Source organism: Typopeltis vanoorti, chromosome 9 (genome assembly GCF_054136105.1).
Source record: "Typopeltis vanoorti isolate ZY-2024b chromosome 9, IOZ_Tvanoo_1.0, whole genome shotgun sequence".
NCBI classification, from domain to species: domain Eukaryota; kingdom Metazoa; phylum Arthropoda; class Arachnida; order Uropygi; family Thelyphonidae; genus Typopeltis; species Typopeltis vanoorti.
Genome location: NC_143557.1, coordinates 40779450 through 40797109, shown reverse-complemented (window position 1 = coordinate 40797109; position 17660 = coordinate 40779450). Strand labels below are relative to the sequence as shown.

General features: G+C 35.2%; 1 protein-coding gene across 2 annotated transcripts in view; it reads right to left on the bottom strand.

Moving 5' to 3' along the window:
- The window catches only part of LOC150102998 (uncharacterized), a 32061-nt gene extending 15541 nt beyond the window's left edge, over positions 1–16520 (bottom strand). The window contains exons 1-2 of one of the 2 annotated variants that reach the window (XM_090398312.1): positions 16344–16520; positions 8998–9105 (exon numbers count right to left, since the gene is read on the bottom strand). The gene's annotated coding sequence lies outside the window, so the exon portion shown is untranslated. Of the gene's footprint in view, positions 1–8997; positions 9359–16343 lie in introns of those variants that run through there. The other variant, XM_090398313.1, reaches the window with a different exon arrangement.
- Between the last annotated feature and the right edge of the window lie 1140 nt (positions 16521–17660).

Below are 17660 nucleotides of genomic sequence, written 5' to 3'. Positions count from 1 at the left end.
GGGAAGAGAGGAGATCTTTAGAAGACCTTAGTGTATTTTTTTCCCCATTGGTGGTTCAGATGTGGCCTTGATGTTGTATTTTTGTAATGCATTGTCTATTTTTTCAGATAATCCTCATTATTTTTTATTTTTGAAGGATTTTATGAATTATTTTCTTGTTGTAGCTATTTTTTATAAACATTTTTTTTATTATTTCAAGTTCACTGTTCACAGCCTGCTCATCACAGCAAATTAGGAAGACTGTTTTTCAGGGAGCTAATACCCCGATAGCACAATTGGAAGAACAATGGAACATTTTATGCTTCAATTGGAAATGGCCTGTATTTGATTTTTGTCATGATGAGAGGAATCTTTATATGAGCTTTTTCAATTGAAGGTGAGTTATCCGTTTCTCATATGGAGGTAGCAGGGATTTTTCTCCCAGAAATTCAAATTTTTCATCCTGCCTACAGGCAAATCAGCCATGAAAACACACTCAGTACAGACAAAAAATACTGTTGTGTTAGTGGTGGTGGGTGGTAGATGAGATTGGTGGTAATAGTGTTGTTGTGTACAGTTAGAAAATTAAGTAGTAGGTGAGATGTGTTTAGTAAGTAGAGTACAGTAGAATGCTCTCCTGCAATGAATCCTTAGACTCCTTGGAGGTGTTACGTAATAACACCTAGTATCTGTGTAGGGTGCTGGTATAAGTTTCTCTTTGTGTATGTTGGTTTTTTCTTTGTGTATGGACAGCCCAAGGGAAGACGTGTAACAAGTATATCAAAAAAAGGAAGTCTGATGTTTTTGCTTCTATATTGCTTGTTTAGGTGACTGAGGAAATTGTTTAAATTTTGCAGCTGTGGAATCAAATGGAGAATATGTCATCAACATATCTGAGGCAGACTTAGGATTTGAAGGTCACTGAATCCAGAGCTCACTGCTCAAAATGTTCCATATAAAATTTACCTATGGGGGGGCACTACTGTACATTCTTTTTGTAGGTTGAAATAGTTTTGCCACATAAAATAACCCAGCTGAAAGAAGGATGTGAGGAAATAGGGCTATGAGATAAAGAGAAAATTGGTCTTGTAAGAGAAGAATTTAAAATTTTTAATTTTCAATTTCAGTTTTAAAATTAATAGTTTTGAGAAATATGGTGAAGATTAGTATTTCAGTTGCAGATGGGAATTCTGCCGTAAGCTGATTTTTACATCATGATATGTAATTTCACCATCATTTTCTTTAATATACTGTAATTACTCAGAGGTAAATCTTTCTACTATGCAGGAAAAGTGGAGTCAGTTCTAAGACAGAGATATCCTATGATTGAAAGGACTTCATCTTCTTAATTAGTTCTGTAAAAAAAAAAAAACAATAATAATAAATAATTTCTCATCTGGATGAGTGTCTTAAGGGTGTAAGGGGACCTCAACCTCCACATCAATGTTAAGGAATGCCGAGAACCAACTGTGGAGTAAAAAGGATTAAAACAAGAATATAATTTCTTGGCATCTTTAGTTTATAGTATAACCAAGCAGAAAAACTTCAAACCTATTATACCTACTTAAACTTGTTCACTATTGGGGCAAACACAACTACCTCAGGCAACCCAATCCACTCATTCAGCACTCTCCAAGCACTCATGTATTAAAAAATTTCTTTTGTGTCAATCTTATAAAATCCATTTAGTAACTTATAAGTCTCTATCATGTCTTCCCTCTCCTTTACCTCTCAACTAAACTCTGCAATTTAGTGAGACCCTCAATCTATTCTCATAGGGAGTATTCCACAGACCTTTCATTTGAATCCTCTCCCCCACCAAAGATCTCCAAGAAACCCTATCTTTACTTGTCAATGCATTTTGCAACATCCAAATAATCCTCTGAGCTATTCTGCCAAACCTTGCAATATGTACTCTGAACTTCATATCTCTATCCACCATCACTCCCACATTTCTAGCCTTATCAATTTACTGTAATCCAGCATGATCAATATGATACAAAGTATGTAATCTTTTCATCCCAAAGTGCATTACCTTACATTTTGCAACATTAAATTGACAATCACTATCCTGTGTCCACACTGCCAATTTATTCAAATCATCTGGTAGGATATCTACATCGCCTTTATCAACTATTATCCTCCCCAGTTTTGCATCATGCTATTACCTTCATATCCATTCCTATTTGCTCTAACTTTTATTACAGTTTTCCCATGTGGTATTCTGTCAAATGACTTTGCAAAGCCCAACAGTATCACAGTATAGTCATTTCCATTATCCATCCACCACGGCCGGTATTGAGGTTAATTCGTAAATATGTAAACATTTTTCCATCTTGTCTCACAGTAAAATAGTAATGCTGAATATTCTGCTCCAACCATGTCTTTGCAAAGTTCAGAAAACAGTCTCGATTTTAAGGGTCTCATTTTTATATAATTCATCACAGTTATAACTGTTGTTAATATAATGTTTAAACCAGGCCTCATTTCCTTTGCAGCAAGAGCTTCTCTATGAATCATGCAATGTGTCCAAATACATTGTGGGGATTTTTCCCTCACAAGGGCTTGTAAACTTTTAAACCTTTCAAACATAACTTGAGCACTATCAGTGCAAATTCCAACACGATTTTTCCACTGTATATTTGCCTTGCATATAAAATCATCCAATATTTTGAACAATTCAGGTGCTCAGGCTCGTCTTTCTATTGGTTTACAAAACAATAACTCTTCAACTGCTGATAATCCATCGCAAAATCGAACATAAGCAATTAAATGGCAATCCTTTTTGCTATCTGTTGCCTCATCAAGCAGAATTGAGAATAGTTGATCACAAAGCTTAAACAAAAGTTGTTGCTGCCAATTCACCAAGTAACAGTATCATTTGTTAGAGGCATGCACTGTAGTTGTTTAGTAAAACTTTCTCCAAGCATAGTTTCCACAATATCAGTCGCAGTAGAATTAGGTCTTCTCTGATAGTGTGGGGCTTTTTGCACCCTATTTTATATGCAACTTTGTATGAAGCTAGTAAAGCTTTTTCATTTACAGACAAAGCTTTTTTAATGCTAGATTTTTGCTTTTCAAAACATTTCAGTTTGGCAGCAAAGACCTCTCGAGGTTTATTAACATACTCCTTATGAAGTGCTTCCAAATGTCTTTTAAGTTTATTCGGTTTCATGCTATCAGCTGCCAAAATTTTTGAACAAATAACACACGGTAGCCTTTCTTCATCATTTACTTCATTCTTGGCAAAACCAAAATATAAATATTCTGCTGCACATTTTCTTGATTTTACTTTTGGAGTGATATTCAGTGAACCTGAATTTGTTGACATATGCTCCACAGTCATCAAATACCCATTACATCCAATCAAAAAATTTATCTACACTAGAAAAGATTGTTTTTATACCATATATCACAGTCACTGTGAATAGTAGTAAAACAACGGCGACCATCGACTTCTTATTGTTGCAGTGTTACTGCAGTCTTGCCATTTCAAGCCTTATTTATACTCGCAGAAACATTTCCAGAACATTCAAGACTTCCCATGATGAAATTGTGAATGTTTCCAAAAGGCTGATACGATTTAACGGTCTGTGCAGCGATGCCATCTATAAAATTTTCGTAAGATTTGATGATGTATTTAAATTTGTATGAATATTTAAAAATGTTAACTATTTCCTTTTTTTTTTTTTTGCTAACATTTATGGGTTTTGTCAGTGTCTCAAAACAAGAATTACACACTTATTCATCCAGACGAGAAATTATTTATTGCTATATATATTTTTTTACAGAACTAATTAAGAAGATGAAGTGCTTTCATCTTCTTAATTAGTTCATCTTCTTACTTTTTTCATCTTTCATCATAGGATATCTCTGTCTTAGAACTGACTCCACTTTTCCTGCATATAAAAAGATTTACCTCCGAGTAATTATATTAAAGAAAATGATGGTGAAATATACATAAATCCTTTCATGATGTAAATCAACTTAGGGCAGAATTCCCATCTGCAACTGAAATACTAATCTTCACACTATTTCTCAAAACTAGTATTTTATGTAATGAAGAAATTTTAAAACTGAAAATGAAAATTTTTAAATTCTTCTCTTACAAGACCAATTTTTTCCTCATCTCACAGCTCTATTTGCTCACATCCTTCAGTTGGGTTATTTTATGTGGCAAAACCATTTCTACCTACAAAAAGAAGGTACAGTCATGAGCTCCCCCATAGCTAAATTTTATATTAACTCTTAGTAAGGGAATACCATGAGTAGACATATAAATACAAAATTAATGACGGAAAATCTCACATAGATGAGCTGGTGGTAATAGTGTTATTGTGTATGGCAGCTGTGGAATCAAATCGAGAATATCATCAACATATCTTAGCCAGACTTACGGTTTCAAGGTCACTGAATCTAGAGTTCAATAGTTCGCTGCTCAAAATGTAAAAATTTAAAATATAAATCTTTAAATTTAAAAATTTAAATTTTTGAAATTATAAATTAAAAATCATATAAAATTTAAATACAAAATTAATGCTGGAAAATCTCCCATAAAAAGATTTTTTTAATAGTATAATTTTTGCCTGTGTGTCACAGGCATCTTCAGTACATGTTAAGCTGAAATTAAACAATAACTGACAATTCCAAAAAAGTGCCACCTATATGATTTTTAATTTATAATTTTAAAAATTTTAATTTAAAGATTTATAATTTATATTTTAAATGGTTACATTTTGAGCAGCGAACTCTAGATTCGGTGACCTTGAAACCTTAGGTCATTTCCTCAGTCATCTAAACAAGCAACATAGAAGCAAAAACAACATCACACTTTCTTTTTTAGATATACTTGTTGCACGTCTTCCCTTGGGATGTCCATACACAGAGAAAAAACCAAAATCAACATTCACAAAAAGAGACTCATACCAGCACCCTACACAGAAACTAGGTGTTATTATTATTACGTAACACCTCCAAGGAGTCTAAGGACTCATTGCAGGAGAGCATTCTACTGTACTACTCTACTTACTAAACACATCTCACCTACTACTTAATTTTCCAACTATACACAACAACACTATTACCACCAATCTCATCTACCACCCACCACCACCACTAACACAGCAGTATTTTTTGTCTGTACACTGAGTGTGTTTTCATGGCTGATTTGCCTGTAGGCAGGATGAAAAATTTGAATTTCTGGGAGAAAAATCACTGCTACCTCCATATGAGAAATGGATAACTCGCCTTCAATTGAAAAAGCTCATATAAAGATTCCTTTCGTCACGACAAGAATCAAATGCAGGTCATTTCCAACTGAAGCATAAAATGTTCCATTGTTCTTCAAATTGTGCTATGCTCACTAAAAAACAGTCTTCATAATCTTCATAATTTGCTCTGATGAGCAGGGTGTGAACAATGAACTTGAAATAATAAAAAAAAGTTTATAAAAAACAGCTACAACAAGAATATAATCCATAGAATCCTTCACAAAAATAAAAAATAATTGGAATTATCTGAAAAAATAGACAATGCATTACAAAAATATAACATTAAGGCCACATTTAAACCACCAGTGAAAACAAAAATACACTAAGGTCTTCTAAAGATCTCCTTCCTTCCCTTGTCAACTTAGGATGCCAAATCTAGTGCACATGTAACCTATCCAACATATAGGTGAAACAGGTCACAGTATCCCAAAATGAAAAGAAGAACATAAATGACACATCAAGTACTTCTGTCACAGAAAAGCAGTCTTTCTGACCATACATCAGACTAAAACTTGGTACACATTTAAGTTCAAGAAAGCCTGGGCAATGCTGATCAATGAACCCAATCTCAACAAAATTATAGCCTGGAACTCTCAAAGACCTGCAGCTCATGTATGATTCACATACCATCTGGACAAAGAAGAATTACCCATTAATAGAAGGACCAATAGAAAAAAAAATTAATTGAATAACGACACAGCAACTCTCAGGCAACTAACAGAAATTAAAAGTGACAAGACTTTAAGAAAGAAATAATTGCTGATGTAATTTTTACTAAGATATTTATATTTTATTATTATCTTTAAGGGTTTTATTATATTATATTTTATTTTCACTAGAGGACAGGCTATGGTTAATGGTTGACCAAGCAATTATTCTCAGCCCACTGTAGTTAGTTCCAATGTAGCTGTGATCCAGTGTATATACATACATATATATGTATACGCATGAGGTGTAACAATTTAATTCCCAGAACGTAGTGTCACCTGTATTGTTATTTGGTTGGAGTTACATGAGTAATTGTGTTTATACATCTTTTAACTAATGCATGCCTAAACCTCAAGCTGATAGAGCCATTTGCTAGTTGGCTATTTCAAAAATAATAGAGATCTGTGTATAAACTTTGGCATAGAAATGTGTGATCGAAATTTGGAGCAGAGTGTTAACATCAAATTTTGTGTGAAAATCGACAAAACTACTACAGAAATTTTGGAGCTGTTGAAAGTGGCATATGGTGTGGATGCTCTGAAAAAGTCAAGTGGCATAAGCGATTCAAAGATGGGCAAGAGGATGTGAATGATGACCCAAGAAGTAGGCAGCCAAAAACAAAAACGACGGACGCAAATGTGAACAGAGTGCGAGATTTGTACAGTCTGAAAGGCGATTAAATATACGATTAATGGCTAATGAATTGCAAATGAATCGAGAAACGGTAATTTTAACTGAAAATTGGGTATGCAAAAGATTGCCAAGTTTGTGTCTTCGATCTTGATGGATGTACAGAAGCAGCAGCAAGTTCAAGTTGTGACTGATCTTTCTGAAAATAAGCAGGTTTCCAAGAGTAATTACGAGTGATAAAATCTGGTGCTTCTAGTATGATCCCAAAACAAAATGGCAGAGTATGCAATGGAAAACCCCGAGTTCACCATGCACAAAAAAAGCATGCATGTCATGTTCGCAGTTCAAGACCATGCTGGTGTTTCTTTGATCATAAGGGGGATAGTCCACTATGAATTCATTGAAAAAGAACAAACAGTTAACCAACAATGCTATTTAGAGGTGCTGAAAGATTATGAGATTCTGTTTTTGGAGAAAAAGACCCGAATTGTGGCCTGATAAGTGGATCCTCCATCACGACAATGCACAAGCCATTGCACTCTCATCACGAGAGAGTTTCTGGCCAAAAAATCGATTACCGAATTAGGTCATCCTGCTTATTCACCCGACTTAGCTCCCTGTGATTTTTGGGTAATTGTTTCCAAAATTAAAGACTGCACTAAAAGGATGAAAATTTTTTGACATTGCTGATATCCAGCATAATGCGATAAAGGAAGTTAAGAGTATTCCATAAAAAGAGTTCCAGGCCTGTTTCCAAAAATGGGGACACCATCTAAACCAGTGTATAAATACACAAGGGGACTACTTCGAAGGTGACAGCAGCCACTAATGTATAGTTCCGAATAGGTTTTTTTTTTTTTTTTTTTTTTTACAGATGCACTCTGGGAATTAAATTGTCACACCTTGTATATCAAGGTTCATCTTCAGGAACACACACAATGAGTGTGTATATATATATATATATATATATATATATATATATATGTGGCGATTAGTTTTTACTCGGTTGTTATACATTTCAAAAAATAGATTTAATGACTCCAAGACCGAGATAACATATAAAGATTTTAATGATAAATACTACTAGTTTCGGCATATAGCAGCCTTCTTCAGGTATTTATAAAGGAAAGGAATACTAATAAACATTGAATTATTTAAACAAACTGGAAATTACAGGTACAAATTGCTTCACATAATCGATACATAAAAACGTTGTATTTTTCAAGTTGTTCCAACTGGCGTGCCATTGTTTGTTGCAATTGTGCGTGCAAGTTCACGTGAACGCCAATATTGAATAACTGCAGCATGGCTATCTGGGATGTTATAACTTAAATTATTATTTAAGTGGACCGGGTTCAGTAGGATTTCCCTTGATTCTACGATTTTTCTTTCAAACTCATCTTCACAGCGAAAAATATTTTCTGATCTATTCCAGCATACAGAGTGGCTTTGTTGGTCATCATTAGGATTATTTGAAAACAGAACATGACTGGATAACGCAGTTGCATGAGATCTTTTGTATGAGATGTCTCTCTTATGCTCTTCTATGCGTTGTTCAATAGATTTGTTAGTTTGACCAAAGTATGGGATATTGCAATCACACCACAATTTATATACTCCAGGGTACTTAAGGTTGTGATGAGTAGGTTTTGGATGGCTGATTAGAGAGCGGATTTTTGGAAGTGTGGTGAAGAAGGTCCTGATATTATATTTTTTAAGGACTTTAGCTATTTTCTTAGAGACTGTGCTAATGTATGGAATAGAGATGCTACCTTTAAAATTAATAGTCTCTGTTGTGCACTGCTTAGGAGGGTTCAGAAGAAGTTTCTTAATTGTTTTTTCAGAGTATCCATTTTGTTTAAAAATAAGAGTGAGGTGATTCATTTCTTTCTGTAGTTCATCTTGATCATTTAAGAGAGAACGTGCTCTGTGTCCTAAGGTTTGATATAATTCCAAGTTTTTGTGGTGGAAAATGATGAGAAAGATTATGCAGATATCTATTGGTATGCGTAGGTTTTCTGTACATAGAGATTTTTAATCTTTCAGAGTATCGTGTAAGCATAACATCCAAAAAAGGTAAAGAGTTATTATTTTCTAGATCAGCAGTAAATTTTATATTAGGATGTTGGATGTTTAGATGACGAAGAAAATCTGTGAGAGCTGTGTGCCCGTGATTCCAAATAATGAATATATCATCAACATATCTTTTCCAAACTTTTGGTTTAAATGAGAAGGAAGATATGGCTTTCTTTTCAAAGTCTTCAAGGAAGATGTTAGCTAGCACTGGGGACAAAGGGTTGCCCATTGCCAGGCCTTGTTTTTGTTGGTAAATGCCAGGCCTTGTTTTTGTTGGTTACATCTGAACAAAATCAATTAAATGATAAATAAAAGAACAGGAGGTGTAGCTTACCTGCTTGAAATGGTCTGATGTAAGTTTAAGATTTTCCAATTCAAGTATTAATCTTGTGTTTTTAGATCGAAGTTCACACAGTGCTTGAGATTGCTGCTGATAATGATTCTGTAAGTATTACCATTTCTAGAAATTAGGCTGCCGAAATGAATAGCATGCTCAATGAAAGCACATGAAGAACTTAGAATAAATAAGTAATATATTATGGCATTATTACCCTCTATCCAAAAAAGAAACCTAACTTTTCGAAAATAGAAGAAACTAATGGCGACACCTGTTGTATCTTTTTGTTGTTGAAAGCAGCAACCTTTATTAGTGTTGTGTCAACTGTTTATGACATTTGTTTCATTCGAAGCCGAGTTATAGTGCCAAGAGTGACAGTGTGTTTTGACGAGCGGTCGGAAAATGAGTCTCAAACAGAGAGCTGCGATCAACGTTTGTGTTAAACTTGGTAAACGTGTTACCAAAATACATCAAATGCGTCACAAAGCATATGGTGATGAATGCTTATCCCGTATTCAAGTTTACGAGTGGTTTAAGCGATTTCAAAGTGGTCGTAAAACGTTTGAGGACGACGAAAAGCCGGGCTGTCCAAAAACTGGACTGAGTAAAATTGACATCAAAAAAGTGCGTGATTTCATCAAAGAAAACCCGAAATCGTTCATGAGATTGATTGAAGATGAATTGGGATTCCAAAATCAACTGTGCACAACATTTTGACAGAGAGTTTGGGCCATCGTAAATTGAATTCGTGATTTGTTCCCCACAAGTTGACCGATAGCATGCTAAATGAAAGCACTTCATAAAGAACTTAGAATAAATAAGTAATATATTATGGCATTATTAGGCTTCTTTGAAACGATTGTTACTGGTGACGAAATGTGGTGTTTTGAGTATGAGCCCGAAACAAAGCACCAGAGTGTTGAGTGGAGACCACCAGAAGGGGGGCATCCGAAAAAAAGTCGCTTGGATTGCAGATTTGTTTCTAGGATTCCAAGGGCATTAACCACAAAGAATTCATTCCGCCTGGCCAAACCGTCAATGGCAAGTTTTATCTCGAAGTTTTGAAGAGATTGATAGAGAGAATTCATCGCGTACGGAATGAATATCGTGATGCAGGCAGCTGGTCACTTTTGCACGATAATGCACCATCTCATTGTTCGAACATTGTGAGAATATATGTACCCTGTGACTTCTTTCTCTTCCCCCGACTTCATTTGCCGATGAAAGTAAAGCAATACAACACCGCTGAAAATGTTCAAGCGGCAGTAACCACGACCCTCAACAGTATCCCAAAAAACCAATAGAAAAAACTCATTTAACGAATTAATTGACATTGCCAAATGCTATACTGAAGCTGAAGGAGAGTATATTGATTGAAATAAATGATTTGAATAATTATAATTGGCCCATGTTTTATTTTCTATCAAAAGTTCGGTTTCTTTTTGGACAGAGGGTGTATAACTTGAACAAAGTTAATAATTTAAAATGCATTATCATTCATTATATTAACACTAACATTATATTATTATTAAGTGACACCTCATGGAGTCCAAGGACCTGTTGCTGGAAGGAACTCTATACCATGCAAACCACTATCTACACTTTGTTTATTTCTTAACGGTATATATTAGAACACAGAAAAATAAGTAAATAATTAATTTATTATCTTATTGCTGATATTTCGCTGGCGATATAACCAGCGTCTTCAGAGCACAAAATGCAGTTTTTCACAAGACTATAACAACGCAAGACTATAACAACATGGTGTAATCAACGGACTAGTTAAACAAAATTATAACAGCAACACAGTAGATGGCGCCATATTAGGACTTTAGTCTTGTGTTGCACACTGCAATTACTTATACTAGCCCCACTGTTACACTGGATTGTGGTTGTCTTGCATTTGTAACAAACTTTGTTGTGTGCTCTGAAGATGCTGGATATAATACCAGTGAAATATTAGCTTTTAAGTTAATAAATAGTTATTTTCTTAACCATCTGTGTTCTTATCATACCGTGAAACCTATTACAACAAAGACTAAAGTCCTGATTTTGGCGCCCTCTATCTGGAAAAAAAAAATTGCAGCTATCACATAAGACTAGAGTCCTAAACAGATAAAAAACCGGTACTAGTTTTTTCTTAAGATGACTGTCTCCCAGATTTTAGGCAAATTTATACAGTCATATTTGTTGAGATTTGGAGTATGTTTCAGGGCTTCTGTTGCCTCTAAGAACAATCTCTCCGACTTGTAAGAGCTTCTGCGCGGTACTTTTGTGTTCTTCCAGTTGATCCTGTGTGCAGGATCACCTCACTATTCACAAATGTACCACTAATAGAAACTAATAGAAATCACAAATGTTACACAATGACCATTATCACATTTTACACAGCATACTACAAGATTTTCTGGCATGTAGTACTTGCAGCATGCTTGCTCTCTGGCAGCTAGAAAAGTGGTAGTAAGAGACTGGGGATTATACTTCTGCATAAAATGTAGGAAATGGGAAGAGATGGGCGACATGAATATTAGCATAACAGAATTTAGCATCAGTGTGTCAAAAGCAAGTGAATGCTGACAGAGGGAGATGAGTAGTATGATCGAGGTTGAGAAAGATGAGCATCAGGTGGAAAGAGAGATTGCATTAGGGAGTATAGTAAATTTGGAGGGTGGTGATGATGATTGGATGAGTGAATGAAAATCCAGAGCAGATTGTTTGGAGCAAGAGATAGAAGTGTTAAAAGATGTGGGATGCAGGAAGAATGAGTTTAGAAGGGTAAAGGAAGAGATTAGGAGACTGGCAAGTTTAGCTGATGTGAGACAAACAAGAGTTGGAGTGAGTGAGAGTGAGAACCAGGAAAAGAGAGTGAGATGAGATAGTGCAAGAGTTAGGGATGAGGAGATGACAGAAAGGCAAGTGGGAGTGAAAGGAGACAGTGTCATAGGGAAGAGAGAGAATGAGAGAATGAAAGATGCATGTGAACAAGGAAGGAATAGAGCAGTTAGATGCATGATCTATGGAGATCTGTGGTTAATGCTTGAGATTATATGGCAGAAGAGTTTGAGAGGGAGGATAGTGAGCTTGTTACCCAGGTATGAAAATGCAGTGGAGAACATCCATAATGGCATAATAGCAGGAATGTGTTGAAAGAAAGACTTGGATTATGTGGATGCTTGGAGTGCATTTGAGGATAGAAGAGAGCTGTTTGCAAGAGACGACTTCATTTGAATGAGGAAGGACATAGGTATATGGAGGGAATGTTGCTGTCTGCACAAATGAGCATTAGTGCAGGGTAGCAGGAATGGCCTCTTGTGGATATAGTCACTTGGGAGAAGGAATAATGTATGGTGTAATGCAGAGCCCACTGGCATCTAGAGGAAATAATAATTGGAATAGAAACACTGACAGTGTACTGATGGTTTTTTTTTTGGTTCTTTATACAAATGCTAGAAGTATTAGGATCAAATGAGATGAATTGGTGGCATGATAGCCTCAGCCTGTCTAAAGATTATTGGAATCTTTGAAACATGATTGACAGAAGATATGACAGGAGTAGAAGCAGCAGAATATAGCATATTTTAGCAGGATAGGAGGGACAGATGCGTTGATGGAGTATTGCTTATGATTAGTAATGAGTTGTTCTCTCTCTTTCTCTCAGGTTGGAGGATTTGGGAGGAAATGGAAGTAATGGTAAGTAATAGAACATGGTGTGAGGTGAAGAAATGCAGGACAGGATATTTAGTGGGATATTGCTATAAGCCAGAGAACACAGTGGGTGAAGAACAGGTGTTTAGGCAACTGAGTTTGGCGAGTGCAAAACAAGTGATTGTTGCAGGGAATTTTAACTGCAGCAGTATAAATTGGGAAGAGGAAACAGCATGTATTAGTAAGGGGAATGGAGTTTCTGGAATTCTTGTTCCTTCTGCTACGTAATGTCTCTGGCAATATGTAGTAGAAGTAAGACGAGGTTCGAGAGTTTTGAATTTAGTCATAGCATTCGTAGATCTCATTGTAATTGGGATGGCATCCCTTCCTCTGGTTGGAGTAAGTGACTATGTAGTCTTAAATTGGGGAATTGAATATACATGTAGAAGCATCTAGGAGGGAATTCATGTGGCATTATTAGGCAGGTCATTAATCTCAGGAATCAGCTTGGTGAAGTTTCATGGATGAAAGAATTGGAAGGGTAAGATATCACCAGTGCATGCGAACTAGTGAAGAAATATTTATTAGCAGTAATGGCAAGTTGTACACCTTGAGTGAAAAAGAGAACACAATTTGTTGTAAAGTGGATGACAAATGATTTCAAATGGGAGCTGCATATGGAAAAAAAAAAAGGTTATGGAAATAGTACGAGAGAGAGAGAAAGAGAGAGAGGTGGGGAGTGGATGCATGAAGAGTATAAGACTGGCTAGGAAAATGGCTAGTATGTAAGGAAAGAGTAAAACTTGAATATAAGAGATTACTCTTGAGATCAAAGCAAAATCCAAAGATGTGGCCAGTAAGAGAAATTATTTAAAATGACATTGATAAACAAAAATGGGAGTAGAGTGACTGAAGCAGAAGATGTAGAGTTGTTTAATAATCACTTAATTTGGGTATTTCATCCTGGAAATATAAGTTTCGTTACTAGTGGGTGGGGACAGTTCAAGGTTTAGAAGTACATGAAGAGAGTGCTTCAAATACTAAGTAGTGGATGTAAATAAAGCATTGGGACTGGATGGGATTTCACCACATGTTTTGAGAGAATGTGCTGAAGAACTGACAGTTCTTTTAACTTGGCTTTTCAGTGAGAGTCTAGCTATTGGAAAGATGCTCAAGGATTGGAAGGAGATTAAGATAGTACCATTGTATAAATGTAGTGATAGTAGAAAGCAAGTGTCAAACTTGCTTTCTAGAACGAATCAAAATTCAAAATCTTAACTCCAGAACGAATACAAACTGGTTTGTATTCGTTCTGGAGTTAAGATTTTGAAGAAAATAGTGAGATATTGTGTACAGCATTGGAATGATAAGGGTAATGTTATCTGTGAGGATCAGCATGGATTTGTTCAGAGACATTCTCATTTCAGTAATCTGATTGCCTATTATAATAAAGTAGCAAGAGTGGTTAGGGTGAAAGGCATATAGTGTTCTTTTTTTACAAAGGCATAAGCACTCCTCCCTTTCATTTGACAAATTTTACTCTACATAACTCACCTCAACCTAGAGAAAATCAACCATTATTGCTCTCAATTCTGATCTCCAAGCCATATTCTCCAATGGGGTTCAGATAACCTTGTCAATTTCAATGCTAGTAAAATCCAGTTCTGTCTTATTTCTCACAAAAAACAAGAACCATTTTCTCACAATATTATTTTTGACAGCACTTAAATTTCCAGACAAGATGAGATTTCTCTTCTTGGAATCACCCTGACATGAAATCACAACCATTGCATCCTCAGCTTCTAAAAAACTAGGATTTCTCTTTCACTCAAAACATTACTTCATCTCTGAACAGCTATTAACCTCATACAAACCACAAATCTGCCCAGTTATTGAATACTGTTCTCATATTTGGAGTGGAAGCCCCTAAGAGCTCTCTCAATATAATATTTGAGTCAGTACAGAGGAGAGCAATTAGATTGATTAATAACCCATCTCCTACCAACTCACTCCTCCCACTTTTGTATAAGCGTTTGGTTTCTGTATTATGTGTATTCTCTAAATATTTCATTGGCAAATGTTCATCTGAAATAGCATCAATAGTTCCTCCACTCAGTACCAAGTCCATTGGAACATGTGTAGTTGCCACCCAACATCCCTTTACAGATTTACAACATCCCCTTGAAGTTTCTTTTCCTCCTCCTTCATTCCTGCTACTGCTGTATTGTGGAACAGTCTTCCCCTAATGCGTTTTTCAAGGAAAACAATATACAGTCTTTTAAGTCAAATGTAAACAAGTTTCTCCTTTCCCAACCCATTACTAATACACAATTCTAACATACTATAGGTACCTCTCGTGTACGGGCTCAACATAAAAAAAAAAAAAAAAGTGGTAGCCCTTCAGGAAGATTTGAATAAGCTGGAGAGATGCCCAAATGAATGGGGGTGTCAGTTTAATTCAACTAAATGTAAGGTCTTAATGTTTGGGATTCATTAATGGGAGTCTGCATACTCTGTTGATGGAACTGTACTAGATGAAGTGGAGGAAGCAAGGGACCTTGGGATGATTATTGAGGGGACATATTGCAAAAGTAGTGAAGGTAACCTAGAGGATTGTTTCAATACTGAGCACACTGATCAGCAAGAGACAGAAGAGTGGTGATTCCATTGTATAAAGCCTAAATAGACCACATCTGGATTATAGTGCTGAGATTTGAAGGGGATAAATTAACCTTGGAAAAGGTTGCAGAGGAAGGTAACAAAAAATGATATAAGATCTGCATAATGTTAGTTATAGGGACAAGCTGAGGACATATGGGCTGCAAAGTTTGGTAGAGAGGAGTGGTGATAGGATGCATTTAAACTGTTGAGAAAGAGAGTTCTCTCATGTGATATGAAGATGGGGGGGGGGGGGAACCCATCCCTGGAGGTTACAAATGGAAGTGGTGAGAAGTGACGTAGGTGGTCGGACTATGGAATTACAATGCTTGGTAGGGTAGTGAGTATGAATAGTGAAGTTTAATAGATGTTGTATAGGATAATGTCCTGCGACTCCATGGAGGTCCTGAATAATAAAAAAAATTTTTATATGCAAAAGTTTTGAATGGAAATTCTTCTGTTTCTTGGTATTTGAAATTCATGAAAGATTCTTTAATATTTCAGTTTTTTTTGTCTTAATATTTAAGAATTTTTATTTTTCCTAGCCTCTTTGAAGCCATCAGAACTCTTGTTAATAATAAGGTTCACAGGTTACCCATCATAGATCCTAAAACAGGAAATGTTCTTTATATCATAACTCACAAGAGACTTCTAAAATTCCTTTTTCTCCATGTAAGTAGTTTCATTTATGTACATTTAAGTAGTGTTAAAAATGTCATCTCTGAAAAGTAAAAGAAATTGATTGCAATTTTTTCTCATGCGCCTTTATAGTAATCATCATAATCTACTCAGGTTCAACACTGCTCTTCTATAATGATTTCAACAAATATGGTAGAAAATAGGTAATATAATCTGGTTCTGAATATTATGTATTTATGAACATTGAATAACCTGAGCAGTATTAGTGTTACTTGTGAAGAACTCTGGTATCTGAGCTCCATATATTTAATAAAAAAAAAAAAAAAAAGTACCTCAGACCTGTTAAAAATTATACCATATAAATATGAATCATTGGGAATATAATTTTGATCTTCTGATACCTTTTATTCCTGAGATGGAGCAGGTGGAGCTTCTGGACCTAACTCATTTTTGAAGAGTGCTGGATAGGTATTCTCCATCCTTCAAGCATTTACTCATGGTGAGCTGGAACTTAGCTAAAACCAATTCTTAATTCAGCACTTAATTTAAATGAGGAAACAAATAGAGTGACAAAGTTTAAATATCTCTGATGCTGAAGAATGAAGAATGCAATCCAAATATGGAAATAAAAGTTAGAATTGAAATGGCAAGAAAAATTTTTCTCCTGATGAAATTAACACTGTGTAACCACAATTTAAATTTAGAACTTAGAGTATGCATAGTTAAATGCTATGTATGGTCTGTGCTGCTGTCCAGTGCAGAAACTTAAAAAAAACTTGAAGCCTTTAAGAATGTGGGTATACAAATGAATATTAAAAATCCCATGGACAGCAAAAACATCCAATCAAGAAGTAGTGGAACAAATGAGGAAAATCACATCAACTTTTAGATACCATAAAAAGCAGGAAACTGTGTATCTTGGTCACCTACTTCGTAATGAAAAATATAAGATATTTCAATTGATTATAAAAGGGAAGATAAATGGAGGAAGAGGACAAGGAAGACAAAAAAAAATATTGTCTGGCAGACATTACAGTGGACTAGCATGAGCTCTGAGGGACAGTACTGTTTAGAGTGGCTGAAGATTGCTTAAAATTTGCCATGGCATAGCCAACCTCTGATAGGAGATAGCACTCAGAGAAGAAGAGCTGCAACTATCAATAAATCAAAACTTTTCAGGAGGGAGAGAAAGAATGATAGACAGCTGCTGCCATCTTGTGGCACTTTCCTAATTTCATAGATTTTGTAATTTAATAGAGATTTTTTTTTTTTATTCCAATTTTGTCAGTAGTTATTTAAGTTAGCTGAAGACTAAAAGATATAATTTGTCTGAAGAGGATAACATCATCTGTCTAGAGGAGGGTAGCATGAGATATATTATCATACATTTTTGTTGTGGTATAAATAAATTATAAACAGTAAAGATAGCTGCACTGTTTTACACCTAATTTAGCATTAAATCATCTTATTGTATGTTCTTCAGTTCTATCAGTTTATTTGAAGCTTAAACTAGATATAATCTCTAAGTGTCTATATGCACTGTAGTCTTAATGCTTTTCTTTTTTGTACCTTTGAAAAGTCATATGATATTGTGACTTTTCATCCTTCTCATATTCCCACGATTTCTTGACCATTTTGTTTAAAGCAAAAATTCATTCTTGGCAACGACTATTTGAACTAACAATTTCCCTTTAAGAGTTTATTCAATCATTATAGAA